At 37.9% G+C, this 16,704-nt stretch overlaps 1 protein-coding gene across 1 annotated transcript in view; it reads right to left on the bottom strand.

Moving 5' to 3' along the window:
• Positions 1 to 16,704, bottom strand: part of PIEZO2 (piezo type mechanosensitive ion channel component 2) — a 285,292-nt gene that overhangs the window by 168,002 nt on the left and 100,586 nt on the right. The gene's annotated exons all lie outside the window — the stretch shown is intronic.

Raw genomic sequence — 16,704 nt, 5'->3', positions numbered from 1 at the left:
CATAGGTAGAAATGCAAGCAAAGGGAGAAAAATAAGGTATCCCATTACTGCAACAAGCCAAAGGATGAGGGAGGGTGTACACAGCACACATTTGTCACTGTAAGAGGAAATGCAGTTCAGAAGAAACCCAAATACAGCATGTAAAGGTATGTTGGTCTAATTGAACATAGACACAGTCATTGAATGCCACCTCCATGGAGGTTGCCTTATGTTTGGCACACAAATAAAGCAGTTTAGAAAATTGCATTAAATGACAAGTAGTGATAATGGTACAAGATTACACAAAAATAAATTATTTTACATATAGAAAAGGAAATGGATCCTGAAGTACTCTGTACATCTTCTTAAATCTGTCACTGCACTGCCTACAGTGAATGAACACAGATGTGGAAAACAATCCTCCTTCAGGGTTTGTACCCAATAAAAATCAAATAAGCTGAGAAAGGCCAATTCACTGCCTTTACTGAGGAGCTGGAAAGTGACCCTGGTGAAAGAGGAAGCTCCCGTTTAGGAACAAGCAGAATCTACATCAGAAGCATATCCACAGCTGAGAACATCTGCAGATAGACACATATTTCAAATAAAATTTTATAACGTTTATTCAAGTCATTAAATGTTTACATAATTGGTACCCTACTGCTTGATTTTTTAATGTATCACCATATGTCTTTGAAATACTGTACTTTCTACTAGAAAACAACCCCTGAGAAAGATGGAGAATCAGAACATGATAAATTGAAGAGGAAATCTCCAAAAAGGCCCCTGAGATAGCTCTATGAAATCTGCTCCTGCAGGGCCCAATAGAAACATCAAGGTAAGAAAACAGGTTAGAAAGTACATCACTGTCTCATTAAATTTGTTGCAGTAAGAAATAAACACACACATGCAGAAAAGTTTCCTATCAAGGGCTGGCAGGCAAGGTATGCTCAGGGTAGGTTGTTGCTGAACCACAATATGAAAAAGCTGTCTATGCAAGAAAACTTAAAATCTTCTTTTTATCGTAGCAACTGCTCAATTTCCACGTCAATCTTAAGTTCAACATGTTCTTCTATCACTGGGATGTATCTGCACAGCTCTGATGACATTTGCTGACAAAATCCAGTCTAACTTCTCATCACCTGGGATAACAACATAGGACCTGAGATCCTGTTCCTCATTTATGTCATTTTTGTTAGATGATATTAGACTTTGGCATTTGAGCAGAGTTTAACTATCACTCTTTTAAAAGAAATCTTCTAATAATGATTTTAGTAAATTATTTGATGAGAGATTTCCAGCTCATCTTCAGCATTCCACAGAGGCTACAGTGTTTTAGAACTTCCATACAGATACTGTAGATATCAACAAAGGCCTGATAGCGAGGAAGTCGAATTGTCACAAACCCCAAGAACCAGAATTACAAATGGATATATCTAGACTTGATGCCAATGATTTCAAAGAAAAGCAACATTAAATTCCCAAGACAGAGCAACAGCAGAGACAGACCAATCATAGAGGTCTCCAAAAACAAAGGGCAGATCGAGCCACAAAAATTCTTCTAACATAAGGTACTTTTAGTATGCAACAAATGTAATAAAGTTTTAAAAAGAGGCATCAGGTGGGATGCTGTCACATCAATAAAAAACAAATCTCCAGGTGAAAGGTATGTGAACATATGAAAACATATGTGAACACTGTTCATTTCAAAGCCAAGATTATTTAACTCTACTCTACACAAAGAAGATTTCCAGTTAGGGAGATCATTCAAAGCCTAGCCAAACACTAGGAAATATCCAGAGAGATTATGACTAAACTATCCACATCCTGGACTAAGAATTTCAACCCCCCCTCAAAAACTACTCACATTGTTATTTATGCTGAAATATTACCTTTTTTTCCCATTTCTGTGTTCCAAAATACACTAATCTTCTTCATAGGAATACATTATTTATTTCATTTAAACAGCTTTCATATAGAACCTCCAGCTGAGGAAGGAATAATGAGCAAACACATGTTAGGATAAAGTATCTAAAGAGCAGAGTGCTCCTGTGCTCCTGATGGGTTTGATTTACATCTGAATGGATTTAGCATCAGCATTTGGAAATTGCAAAGACTACATTCCCCTCTCCAAACACAATTTTTTCAGCTCATAAACCTTTTTGAAATTTATAACAGCTTGCTGAGCAGTGTCTTCTGCATCCCATATGCTAGGGGGATGGGAGGTTTTATTAATATTAACGGAAAATTACAGCAGCCAAATTTTGGGATCATTGACCCAAATATAGAGGATAGTACCTCAGAATCAAACACAGCCAAAAAAGGTACAACTCCAAGGTGAAAGTAGCTATTTGTACCACAAACAGTAACATAAACCAAAAAAACCCTCTATAAACATGAGATCACTCTGGCAATGATCCTAACTCAGAAAAGGGAACACGACAGTGAAAGTTTTAAATAAATGCAGTCAGTGTGTGACATGCAGAAGACAGAGAGGGAAGTGGAGCAAGTGAGAAATATTTATCCCGTTTTCCATAATCTGGTAGGTTTTTACCAGATTTTTGTTTTAGATACCGAAATCCTATTGAAAAATCCTAGCCACACATTTAACCTTTCTTTATTCTCAAAACTAGATCTTAGACCTTTTCTCAAGTGAGGACAGAAAGCAAGGTTTTGTGATTGCTTTTGCTACATTCTCCTTGCATTAGTGCATGGGCAGACACCCAGTTAAGCCTTGCATCCCTCTCCACAGAGCAGCCTAATGATGCACCTTCTACCTGCTCATGTAAAAGAGAACTGCTGTTACATATGTAAAAGATTTAGAGAGGAGGAAAAAAAAGGGAAAATGTAATGCATTTAGGAAACATGGAGCTAACTACTATGCAGTTCTCTCTCACCAACCCAGCACTGGTGGTACATCATTGCAGTGTGGTGCTGTAGCACCAGCAATGATATATACAGCATTACTTTTATGGCTTCCAGGGACACATCAATCCCTGCTAATGAAATGTTTATTTAAAATTAAATATTCTTTACTTAAATTAATAGCCTAGTAAAGTATAAACATTTAATGGTGTTTACAACATATATATTACTGTACAACAAAATTTAACTCTTGCAAAAAAACCAAAAAAAGTGAATTTTACATTGCTGGCACACAACACTGTATTTGCAAAATAAAAATATCCTGATATTTCATACAAGTTTTGGGAAATCTCTGAAATCAAGAGCTGCCACTACCTAAAATGCAAAATATTCTGCTTTTCTCTGAGAAAATTACATAGCAAAACACAGAAGCTGATTTTTGCCTTCTGGCTCAATACATCAGCCACCAATAAAATGCAATATTTATTGTCAATTCCTGCAGCTGCTGTTATAGAACCTTTACTATAGCTCTTTACTATAGCTAAAAAACCCAAAAAACAGGAACTGTGAACTATGAAGGGAAATGTGATACCATTTTTTATTGTTATCCAGAAAGACATAGAATAGATATGGAAACCCATCTTTGATTTTTTCCAGATGTTCATGGAACTCTATCAACATTCCAACCTTTGTTTTATGTGGATATGGATTCTCTGAACTTCCTTGCTCAGGATTTTCCTTTTTATCATATATATGAGGCAATTCTGACAATGTTTCAGTGGGGATATGAAAAGTCATAAAAACAATCTGAAAATTCATGTGTCATAGGTGTTGTGTAATCTAACTCGTGTAAAGACTGTTGAGAGAACAGGATTGTAATGAACAGGTGGTATTTCACTCTCAAGACAATGCAGTTTCATGAGCTGAAATTTATTTTGGTTAGAAGCCTTCATAAAATAGTGATCTGATGAGAGTACAGTAGCAGAAGAGGGGTCCAATTCAGCATGGCTGTAGAACTGCTACACCAGGCAGAACCATCTACATGTCAGCAAGACAAACCTGATCCCTATCTATTCCCAGAAATTTTCATTTAAAAGCTGCATAAAAAATTTTAATGGCACTTACAAGTACTACTAGAAATTGAAAATTTTGCTTAATTCAGTTCATTGGCTAAAAATTATTTATTCCCTCCCCCAAAATCTTGATGGGGCAAAACCTGTATGAGTAGCAGCCTCATGGACTTCAGAAAAGCAAGTCCAAGTCATGGACTCTGAATGCCCATGTCCATCTGCTGACCCTCTCTTCTCCTCCTGAGAATTTCCTAAGCATCTGACCAAGAAGTGCAAGTTCAACAAATCACTCTTGCTCACTATCTCCATTCTGCAGAAAACAATCATTTACTGTGTGACCAATCCATGTATCGTTAATAATAATACTATTATTTCCATTTTGATAACAACGCACCTGGCTTTTTTTTTTTTTTTTTTCCCCTGTTAGATCTCAAAGTATTACATCCCCTCTAATCTTGGCTGGTCTGTGTATATTTTTGGAAGCCCCCTACTTGGAGTCAAAGAAGTTGAGCTTCTTTTCTATTGACCACTAGAGCACATTTTCCTTCCTCGTTTGTACTTACAACTTTCTAAACCTTGGACAATTTCATAGAATTTTATTATTGAAAAAATGGTGCTGAAAAGTCCTCTTCCCCACTTAGCAAGGTTGTCTAATTGCATAATTCAATCAGCCTGACTCCTGAAATTGCACAGGTTGCTGTGCAGTACTAAAACTTAATAATCACAAAAAGTTCCTGCTGTAATGAATGAGGCCCCTCAAGATGATAATGTGCATGTGTGTTTATATAAACAGAGAGAAACTGAGCACAATCTGATAAAGGCATCTCTTGTCCCCTTCAAACAGCACTGATTGTTAGTGTTTCTGCCAGTCTTGTACTTTATTCTTAGTCAAACATAAAACATCAGATAGTCAAGAATAAGGAAAACTATGTAAATATTCCTCTCTGAAGTAATGAGAGCTGGGAGACCAATAACTTTTACGAAGCTGGAATTGTTGCCAGCACAACAGCATCAGCTCCAATTATTTTTTATTCTTGCCATGTTTATTGGGGATATTTTAGAATCACAGATTCATAGAATCAATAAGGTTATCTCAGAAAAGATAGTAAAAGGTAATCTTAGAAAAGACCTCTAAGATTACCAAGTCCAACCATCAGCACCACAAGAATATTCAACGCCAAACATCTCAAGTGCCACATCCACATGTTTTTGTTACCTCTTCCAGGCATGGTGCTTATAGGACTTTCACCAGTCTTTTCAATTCCACAGGTTTCACACTGCAGCTGTGTTTAACTACCACTAGACCACCACACCCTCCAGGTGTATAGAAGATTTTTTAGGATTAAAATTCAGTTTGGCACCTAAATTAAGGACTACATTTTAAAGAATGATGGTAATTTGCTAGACTCTACATTGGGACCTATTCTGGTTGTAATTTGAGTCTTTCGTCATGTCTACAGTGAAGGTAAGAACACCAGTTCCCTCATGAAACATTACATTATTTGCAGACAAATTTGTGGGGTCTAGAAAAAGCAGGAATTTCCTGGAGCCTGCTATGTAGCAAACCATGGCATCACCAACAAACCACATGGACACAATCCCGTGATGAGGTCAAAGTCTGCTGGCTCTAAAGGATGAGTTAAAAATCATCTTTTTATGTTTCAAGATTCTAAATTTGTGTGCCAAAAAGAATTTTTGCACCACCATGAAAAACAATTTGCTATTTACTTTTTGACCATAGTGACAGTAGGTAAGGTGCTACCTGAACAAAAGAACTTCATATGCTATCAGTTCTTATCACTGTATCCTCTGTACTGGGGACTGGCTATCTTCTTTTAAAATGCAGGAGTATACACTTAAATATACAGTTTTACAGGTATCAACAACTAATTAATGTGCTCTGAACTACATTACTCTTGATTTCCTTCAGGAACTACATCCATTCACTGTTCTACACCCCAAAAGCTTGGTAAAGCTTTTGACAGCCACTGGCTGGAGTGCTTTTGAGTGTTTTACACTACTTCAGTGTGAAAACTGTGTTTAACTTGTTTACAGTTTTAAAATCTGCATTCAATGATATCTGATGACAGATAAAAATCATTCTCTTAACCATTTGATAGATATTGTGTTTTATTCTCCCTATTTCTAGACACAAAAATAGGACTAAAGTTTTTTCATGAAATATTTTTCATTTACTACACCTTTCACTGATATTATTGAATCTCTTCCTGGTTTTAGTCTAGATGATGACCATCACATTTCTGAAATCCAGTTTCTTGATTGCTTTAAACAAACCCCTAAAGAAATGTAGTACGATTAAATTCAGCAGTAAACACAGTAGAACTAGATATCGGGAAAAATGCAGGAATTGAAATGAAACAAAAGGGGGATGTACAACTTTGGAAATCAAGCCTAGCCTTCAAAATTCAGCGTTCTCCTCCTTCCAGAGATGTAAAGGATACTTTTTCACCCTGAGTGTTGCAGAATTGTTCTTAGTTATTTTGTTCTTTGTTAAGAGTAAGCATTGACAGATGTGCTGCACATTGTTTATGCAGAAGGTGTAAGGTACAGCACTTTCTGGCATCCTGTGTGGATGATTTAGACTTGTATGTCTGGCAGAACTTGGAGGGAATTTTGAGACAGACTTTCCTTTTGGAAGTAAACTCAAAGCATGCAAGTTCCAATTGTATTTGACCGAGGTTTAGGACTATATTCTAACACACTGATGCAGGAGAGCCCACAAAAGAATTTCAAGTCCAACACCATTAAGAAAACACTTTTTTCCTGATGGCTCCAAGCCCTACTTATGTGAGCAACACTTTTTGCTTTGTTTTACAGGGTGATTTGTTTTACATCACAGCTTCCATGGAGGGCTCAGTAAACTCAGCCCTTTCAATTAGAGGTTAACCTCAACTCAAGACCTCATTTTTGTCCAGAGCAGCCCCTAGCCCACACTGGCCAGGGAAGCCCACCCACTGGGGTGCTGCACTGCCAGGGATGGCCCATCAGAGCTGCCACCCTCAGACCCAACACCTGACCTGTCCTTGCAGCTGAGGTGCCCAGCTGGTGGTCCAGCCGTGCAGAGAGGCTGCGGTGAGCAGCTGTCATCATCTCCACTCAGATTTGCTGTTTGCTTTCCAGCTGCTGACGTAAATCACCAAGAAGTGCAGAAGGATGAAGCCTAAGGGCTCTGGCCCAGGGACCAACCCCTCTCAAACTTGCAATGTGGACACAAGTACATGCACAGGTTCACAGCATCACACGAAAGAATCAAGTTTTCTAAAAATATTCAACACAATTACATGATGAAGAGCAATCCTTAACCATGTAAACAGCCAAACAGAAGAAACAGATCCCCAGAAACAAAGTGAAATATTTATTCTCAGTGGAAAGTATTTGTCTAAACAATGTCCAACACACAAATATATAGTTTCCTACTCCCGAATAGTAATACTACAGTAAGACTCCCCAGCAAAATATTTATATTACAGTGATTTGAATGATCAACAAGGGAGCATTTCAGCATGGTCCCTACACCAGCCCAGAGATGCTGGTTGCTAAAGCACTGTAGTGCTGTCCTTACATACCTCATTCTGCTACATACCTCGTTCGGCAGCCAAACACTGCCAAATGAGCCTTGATAACCTGGGTCAGAATAAGGGTCGGACCCTGTAGACAAGTTTTTTTACTGTAATCATCTGAGCAGCCAGTTTCTGATTTTGCTGGTCTTCTAGAACTTTCTACAATATGGAGAACAAGTTCTGTGGTAACTTGGAAGTTAAAAGCAGTTAGCAATGTATGCTGATAAGCTTTTCATACAAAGGTTAAACAAACAATCAGGGGACAAGCATGCAAGCGGCTACCTACAAAAATACAGAAGCCTACTCTGCACATTTGGTTCTTAATTTACTAACAGCACTAACCCCAAGGATAAATCAACAAACAGTTACTCTCTTCTGCTTTTATTTCCTTCACACATACATTCTGCTCTCATCTCTTCAAGTTTTATTGAGTGCCTTCTCCTTCACAGCTGGCCTTGATTTCTTCCTTCTGTTTGCTACTTCTGCTTCTTCCTTTAAGAGGACAGAGGGAGACAGAAAACAGCTGCTCTATCTCTCCTACAGACAGCCCTAAAACAAGCTGACAGTGATGGTCACACTTCTATTCTATTACCCTGCAGTCATCCTAGCTACAACTAGGACACTAAAAAGAGAACTGTCCCAGTTTGCATCCCAGCATCAGCAGGTACACTGGGTGCTTCCTTGGGTGCACCTTGGGAATACCTTCCAAAGTCCACCAGCTTCAGAAAGAAGCTGTACAGCCCCATGGGCCAGCAGTTTCCCAGATCTTCTCTCCAATGCAATTCTGACTGTCAAAAATACAAACTGTGAGGGGCAGTGAGAAGGGTGACCTCCTACTTCAGGTTCTCTTAAAGGGTTGAACACAAGCGAGCATGCCAACATCACTGCAGCAGAATAACACACATTCCACAATGGAGTCATGCACCATTCCTTAAAGTGACTCCCTAGAATATTGCTCGGTTTTCACATGGCAGCCTGTGAGTCCAGAAATAAAGACTCCATAAGTACAATGAACTAAACTGCTAAGTAATAACACCCAGCAGGAAATTGAGCAGGACTTATCATACATGCCTAAGAAGCAATTACACAAGCTTCTGTTTCCCCAGTCATAAATTTCCTGGCTCCATAAAGGTGCATGGAAAGTGTTGAAGAAAAGTTAACATCCAATGTGCACTGAATGAAAGTAAAATTAACTTTCATATACAGAATAAGCTATTGTTCTAAGTTTCTGTTGAGACAAAAAAGGCATGCTAACACCTTTGACTAATTAAAAGTTTCTCATTGGATGTGTTCCACATGTTAAACATTCTTGAGTCTTGGAATCATTGAAGTGACAGTCAGAAATGGTCCCTGGTAATAATGTACAATCACACAACTTTCTAGGACCGAATATAATGACCATAATGGTGCCATCACATCTGGGTCTCACTGCAGTTTTTTACTGGTAAGCATTCTTTTTAATCTCAAGCTCTTCATGACTCCATAGAGAAGTTCCTTATTATTCTTGTATTCTTGACTCCAACACTGCACATCACCTATGCAAGAAACAGTACAGGATGAAACCAGAGTGTGATAGGAAATATTTCCTTAAAGTCAAATCTCCTGCCTTTCTGTAATTTCCTAGGTTTTCGCCATGTGAAATAGCATAACAGGAGCTTCAGCTCTACTTCAGTCCTTGTAAGAATCACTGTTACTAATCTCTGCAGAGATTCTGAGATTTTCTGTCTCTCAGTGGAGAGCTGGACAAATGACCATTTGCTGCTTTCTAGCTCGTTATTCTGCAGGCTCAGTGGCTGATAAGAGGGAAGCTCTGAAGAAATCCTATTCTCCTTATTCTGTCAACTGTGGTATTTCCACAAGGCCCCAGCCACCCAGCTGAATCCTGCCACAGGCTGTAGGGTACAAACAGAAGAGGAAAAGCTTCTTCTTAGAGGAATTTAAAAGTCAAAGCAGGGTTTTTATTTTTCAATCCACATGGCACTGAGCAGATGTCACCAAGAGACAGCCTTAACTACTTTGGATAAGAAGGACAATATCCACATATTGACTTTTAATAAAGTTTCCACAGTTTATAAAATTCTATTAACCTGCATTCTGCAAAGATTGGCAGCTTCTCATGTGCTCAACCTTTAGCAACCTGCTAGTAATATAAGCAATAAAGTCACAGAGTTTGCTGAGAACATAACACAAAGTCAAACCACAAGAAGTAACTTACTGTCCTAGCTTTGCTGGGATAGAGTTAATTTTATTCCTAGTATCTGGTACAGTGCTATGTTTTGGGTTTATTTTGAAAATAATGTTGATAACACACTGATGTTTTGGTAGTTGCTAAGTAGTGCTTACCCTAAATCAAGGACCTTTCAGTGTCTCATGCTCTGCCAGTGAAGCAGGTCCACAAGAAGCTGGGAGGGAGCACAGCCAGAACAGCTGACCCCAACTGACCAAAGGGATATCCCATACCAGACTGTCATGCCCAGTACATAAACTGGGGAGTTGGCTGGAAGGGACTGTTTCCTGCTCAGGGACAGGCTCAGCATTGGTCAGCTGGTGATAAGCAATTCTATTTTGTGATTTTGTGTGTGTGTCACTTGTGTGCCTTGAGTTTTCTTTTTCTCTTTTTTTTCAGTAAAATTAGTAGAAGCAGCAGTAGTAGTAGTTTACTTTCTTTAAATTATTAAACTGTTCTTACCTGAACCCATGAGCTTTGAGCTTTTCCTTACCTTTTTTCTCCTACTTCTCCTCCCCATCCCACTGGGAGGCAAGGGGGAGCAAGCAGCTGTGTGCTACTTACTTGCCATCTGAGGTTAAATCACAGCACTCATCTTTCATAAAACCTGAACAAATAGACTCTCCAGGCAACCAGCTGCCTGTACTGATTTAATTAATAAATACCGTAGTTCAGGACTTCAAAAATACGTAGGCATCTAAATTCCATTAAAAATAGACTTTTATATTATGGAATTTAGTATTATCATTCTTGCTGGCAGCATGAAGAACCTGTATAACCTCTTCTATTAAAATATTGGTTTAAAATTTGTTTTTCCCACTGAAGCACCACTCACCACTCTGGAATTCATCTAGCTAAAAGTCTGGACTAAATTTGTACTATATTGGCTGTCATAGACATCATAGGCTCAGACAACTTTGAGTTTAAAATATATAAACTCTCAATGGAAGGTTACTCTGATTCTTCTGCAGTGCTACAGCTGGTTGTTTCATCCTATATTAGTTTTGCTAAACTGGACATTCCACAGTTGTTCTTGAAACAAGAGTTCATTTCTGAATCTTCTTGCTGCTTGTACAGAAACCACACAAGTACAATCTGATGACTACTGTGATAACAGAATAAACTGTTTCTTACATGTTTAAAGGCATCACTTTTTGCTCAGATTTTGGCCAAGACTATAATCTTTTAGATTACATGCAAAAATGTTCTGCAAGACAAGGGCCACTTATACTGGAAAAGACATGGAAATATCAATTTCAGTGAGCAAAAAAGAAGGAGTGTGATGCACATACAACTGAGGTCACTGAAGATCTCAAATTTGCAGTTAAACTAGTTTGGAAAGCACCTTAAACATTTGTCTGGTTGAGATATGGATGTGTTTGTTTGGGAAGAATGAGCTGTTTTGCCTGGGGTGCAGTGCTTGAGCACTCTTTAATGAAGATAACATAGCTTTTATTTTGGTAAGCAAAACCATTGGAGAGGACATAATGACTTTTTCAGTATAAAGATAGTTACTTTGCTATGACTTCTGCTCAGAAGCTTCTTACAACAAACTTACTAGTTTTCTTAATGCTATTTAGATTAATTTCATTTCATATGAAGCAGTATTTTTCAAAGTAAAATTGCCAAAATTATCAATACAACTAATAGGAAACTATCAGGATATTTTTTCATAAGATAGTATTTAAAATTTCCAATATTTTCAAAATATGTTTTATCAAGGCAGTCTCCCATGAAATGATGCATCAAAACAGCCAACAAGGGGCGATGAGATATACTCAGCCCTCAGACAGGAGTTGGGCCAATAAATCATGGTATTTGAAAGACTGGCATTCATCTACCTTTGAAATAGAAATATGAAACCCTGTATGAAATCTTTTAAACTTTTTTCCCCTTTAGAAACAAAAGCAGCATCTTTATTTCCAGTGAGTTAATTAATCCAGCAATAAACAACAACTTTCACCAAAGCTGTAATTTACAAAATCAGCACAACCTTAGAAGTATACTCAGGAAGATATAAAAGGCATGGAACCTCACCAGGTACATAGGAAAAAGTATTCATTCCTATGAAAGGTCAGCTTCAGTCCTGAGCCTGAGCTTTCAATAAATGGTGAGACATAATTTATTTGTACTGGGTATTACTGCCTCCTAACATAACAAAATACCTCAGGGACATGCTGGTAGTAATGCAAACATAGGATGGTCTTCTAAGCCAAGAAATAATTTCAAAATTTATCTAAAGCACAAAGTTATTATGATTCCACAATGGTGGCATGCATTTGTTTGACATTCACCATGGCATACCAGAGACAGAGAATTATCTGATTTTAGTTCCCATGATGTAACAGAGAAGCTATCTAGGCAACTCAGTGCTTTAAATCTTTTCTCCCCTTTTCTACATATAACCATTTTGTAAATAAAGCACTCCAAGTAGGCACAATAAACAAAGATTCATAGGAAGTCTATAGAAGGATTTCAAGGTACCTATTTAAATGCCATCAGTTCATTTATGTGATGTATGAGAAAAATATCCAGAAATGTCTTAAATATTCTTTTTTGTATTCTTAAAAATATTGACTACAAATTTAATTAGTGAGTAGCTGAAGTAGTCTAAGCTGCATTTCTCATGAACAAAAATACTGTTCCAGAGAATAGGCATTTCAGTAGATTCATTCTCAGAAGTCAAGATCAAGGGATTATAGAGGAGCACAAAATAAGAAATGGATGTACATCACTACAGTTAAGGGAAAAAGAAAGCAGACTTCTTTTAAAGGCTGATTAAACTCAAGAAGATACACTTACAGTGTCTATACTTACAGAGTATTATGGTGAGAAATAATTGCACTAATTTATTGGAAGTAAAGTTTAAAATTAACATTGTGGAAAACATTCCTGCTAGTGGTACTGCCATTTTTAAAGATTTTTAAAACTAGTCCTAGGAAAGAACCATACTGTGCATACTGGAGAATGCAACTATTACCTTGTGGTCTAATCTTCAACTGCCTGCCTGACAGGTTCTATACTCAAAATATATTAACTAATCTAATAACCAGAATTTTATTCCATCAGAAATACAAACTTAATAATGAAATTCTATTACTGCATCAATACTGCTATATTTCAATATCATGCTGTCTATTATATGGAGATATCAGTGAAACAAGCTTAATTACGTAGCTCTTGATGGCTTAGGATTAGCTCCACTCACCCTTTCAGTATTAATTCTTTTCCTTTCTATGTCTGGGAGGTATTCAATGTTAGCTCCACACACTGAAGTTGTGGCTAACCAGAAACCTTTCATTAAGCTAAATAAAGACTACTAACAGCAAAATTTTATTAGTGCTAGGCAATAGTCACAAGGCTCTTGAGAAACATGAACCTTCTGTGGGCCAAACATTTTTAAACACCTCTATCAACACACCACCATCATTTAGAGAATGCTGTAGCATTTTGTAGCCATCCTGAAAGAGAAGATATATGAACTCTAAAAAAGAGTCCTCCTTTCTAAAAAAGGAAGGGGATGAAAAAAGATAACCAACCAAAGAAGTTAAACATCCCAGGAATTATCCTAAACTGATTTTGAATTGCATAAGTCCAGGATAAGAGCAGCATGTTTTGAAATGAACCTGAAATTCTATATGTCTGGTTTGTGTGCGCAGATGGCCTCAACTAAAACTGCTTCTAGACATAAAAGATACAAGAATGGTTGTTCTTCATTTCCAAAATGAAACTATAACTGTATAAGGTTTAAGAGGTAATAGTTTTTATTACACCTCTAATTTAAACATTTTTCAAGTGTTTCTGTTACCAAAATGAAAATATTATCATAGGTTCTTATACAGCAGTGTGAAAAGAACAACTAAAACCAGAAAATCTTTTGTTTCAGGAAATTGGCATTTGAAAATATTGAGACAAACTAACCTGCAGCATTTGCAGACAGTATTGTCCTGCCCTCTCGCCCATTTCTGAAATTGCCAGGAGTTAGATTAACCACACAAAGACCTGCAGGGCATCTTGTCCCAGACAACACCTCCCACTTTGATAATTGTTAGTATCAAACTTCCTAATGGTGTATTCAACTCCTGCATGCAGATTGGTGACAAATACACTGAGAACAGGACTGGTTCTAGAATTGAGCCTGAGGGTCCTGCGGTCCCATTCACCACAACCCTTCAAGCCCTGCCCTTCAGCCAGTTCATCAAACAAGCACATCTTGGAACCTACTGAATAATTTTTTTCTGGGAGGACAGAATCAAAAGCCTTACTAAAGTACAGGAAAAATGCATCCAGCACATTTCCTTCATCCACTGGGCAGGTGGACTTTACTATAGAAGAGTATCAAATTAGGTAAACAGGAGTTTCCCTTTGTGAACCTGTGTTGACTGTGTCTGATGACTGCATTATCCTTTAAATGCCTTTAAGTAGTACGTAATATAAACTTTTTTATATTTTTTTCAGGAACTGAGGTTTGAATAACTGGTCTGTAGATTCCTAGACCTTCCTTCATGCCATTTTTGTAAACTGGAATAACACTGGCTGGCTTCCAGTCAGCAAGGGCCTCCCCAGACTCCCATGACCTTTGGTAGATAATTAAGAGGGGACCTGCCATAGCATCCACTAGCTCCTTTTATGGTTTGATTTACTTAAACTTGGGGACATACTACAATTCTGGAAAAATCAAAAAAACACTAAAGGAAAACCAAAAATTTATTTATCCAAAACCCCTTAAAGGTGTTATTGCAGAAGGCCCCTATCAGAGAAGCCACTACCAAACAAGGAGATAGAACAGTCTTGATAAATAAAACCTTCTAGAGAAAAAACAGGCAATCATCAACTTCCACTATGCTATAAGAATACTCACCTACATAAACATGGGATTGAAAAAACATGGTCTGTTTCCAAGAAAAGGATTTGTGGGTTTCAGTGAATTACAAATAAAAAGTATGAGACCATTGCAAAAAGTACCATACAGTAGTTCATAGCGAGTATGACTTGCAGACACTCGGGTTATTGTTATATTTCAGTATATGCTACTAAACTCTCAGCTGAAATAGTGCCTAGCTTTGGACACTGAGCTTCAAGAAATATCTGAAAAATTAGGAGAAAACAGAAGTAGACCAACAACAATAACAATAATCTCCTTCCTAGAAAATGCAGTGCATGAAGAAAGTTTGAACAGGCTGAGGTTGTGAAAATAGAAGAGAATGACAGAAAAGAGTACATATGACAAATGTGACTGCAGCCTTCAAATACAAAATGGGTAACCATAAAGACTAATGGAAAGTTTTTCTTCATTTCCACATCAGGCTGAAGGATGAAGACAGGATATTTTGACTAATGGAAGAAAAATTTCCTAATGATAAGCATCAGAAAAGACTCTAGCTGTAAAAAAATGTTTTATTAATAGTGGATCGGGGTCTGGCTGGAGAAACAGAACACATCAGTCTTCCAGTCTACACTTCTGGACTTCTTATTGCTCACAAAAAGAGTTGAATAAACGTTAACAGCAAGTCTAAAATGCAGAGATCCTAACACTGTGAAGATGCCATGGGTGAAGTGCTGTCATTTCTCCAGCTATGGCTTAGCCCACATCTGCAGTCAGTGTTGTATAGCCCTCCTCATATGGCTGGGGAGCAGGAAACCAGAGGGGCTGTGGCGCTGAATTGTTACAGGCAGAAGTACTACCAAGGTGCTTTCTGGAGCGGGAATTCTGTCCTCTCTTCACCCACACAGGAACATCTAAGTTCTGGTGCCATTAAATGACAATAATTGACCTTATTCCCTGACCTAATAGATGCTCTGGCCTTTTCTAGCTCCTACATTTACAACCGTCATTAACTTCTCCTTCAGCATCTTGGGGGTCCAGCAACGCCAGTGTCAGGTTGCCCTTTTTATTTTTTTTATTGGCTTCACCTGGATCTCACTGACTGTAACCATACCAGTAAACAAAATGGTGCCAGTTTACTCAGTATTCAGGCACTGAAATTCAACAGCTGAATATTTCATCTTGCTTAACAATTTAAAAACTCTTGGAACAACTTTGGTCAACCAGCTTCTTTCCCAAACAACTTGGGCACAGTTTGGGTGTTCCTCTGGGACAAATACCACTCCCAAGAGGGAACTTCAAAACACCCTTTGCAAAGAGGAGGCAAGAAGAGCTTAATGGTGAGTGTGTGGGAATGTCATGTCAAGTGACCTTGGTGTCAGAGAGCAGACTGATAACATTTAATGCACTCCTACAGCTACACCCACTGCCCTGTGAGGCCCCAAGGAGATCATTACCAATGGCAGGTGAAAGAGGAGCTGCTACACTTAGCAAATGTGAATAAATAGTAAAAAATGGTACATTTCATGTTAAAGAATGGAGTTTTCAGGATGAAATAATAATTTTAATTCCCACTGCAGACCCCAGTTTCCACCGCAGACCCCAGTTCCTACCACAAAAGGGGGAAAAAGCCAGCGGTTTTTCTGCAACTCTCAAAAGCAACTCTGTCTTGGAATTCTTGACTCACACAAACGGTGTCTAGATGATGCAATTCCTCCAATCTAAGTAAAAATTATGTCTTTATAGTCATAAGAACATTAAACACCTACAGAAAACAATCAATCCACCTCACTCAGTGAATTACATAAATTTTTGAAAAAAAAAGAAAGTATGTTTTTAGACGCTGAAGGCCTGATCTGAACCAACAGAGCCCAGGATACTCCAGGTGAAACTGGCATTTCATGAACACAATTATGCCTTTTACTTTAGGAAATGGTTTAAGCTAAAGGTGAAATGGTAATATTCACTTCAAGCTTTCTGAGGGTTTTATTATTTAAGTCAAATCCTTTACATCACATAAGGTTTCTTGTGTTGAATTGTAGTACAGCTGTTTACTCAAGTGGCAGCAGCATACCTTGTGATAAATTAAATGGACATTTATCAAAGGTAAGTTGACAGGCTTAAATGTTAAATGTAAGCATGGTAAGACAAGTACAAATA

Source organism: Molothrus aeneus, chromosome 1 (genome assembly GCF_037042795.1).
Source record: "Molothrus aeneus isolate 106 chromosome 1, BPBGC_Maene_1.0, whole genome shotgun sequence".
Taxonomy (NCBI): Eukaryota; Metazoa; Chordata; class Aves; order Passeriformes; family Icteridae; genus Molothrus; species Molothrus aeneus.
Note: the sequence above shows the minus strand (reverse complement) of the source record. Positions and strands in the feature narration are given on the sequence as shown.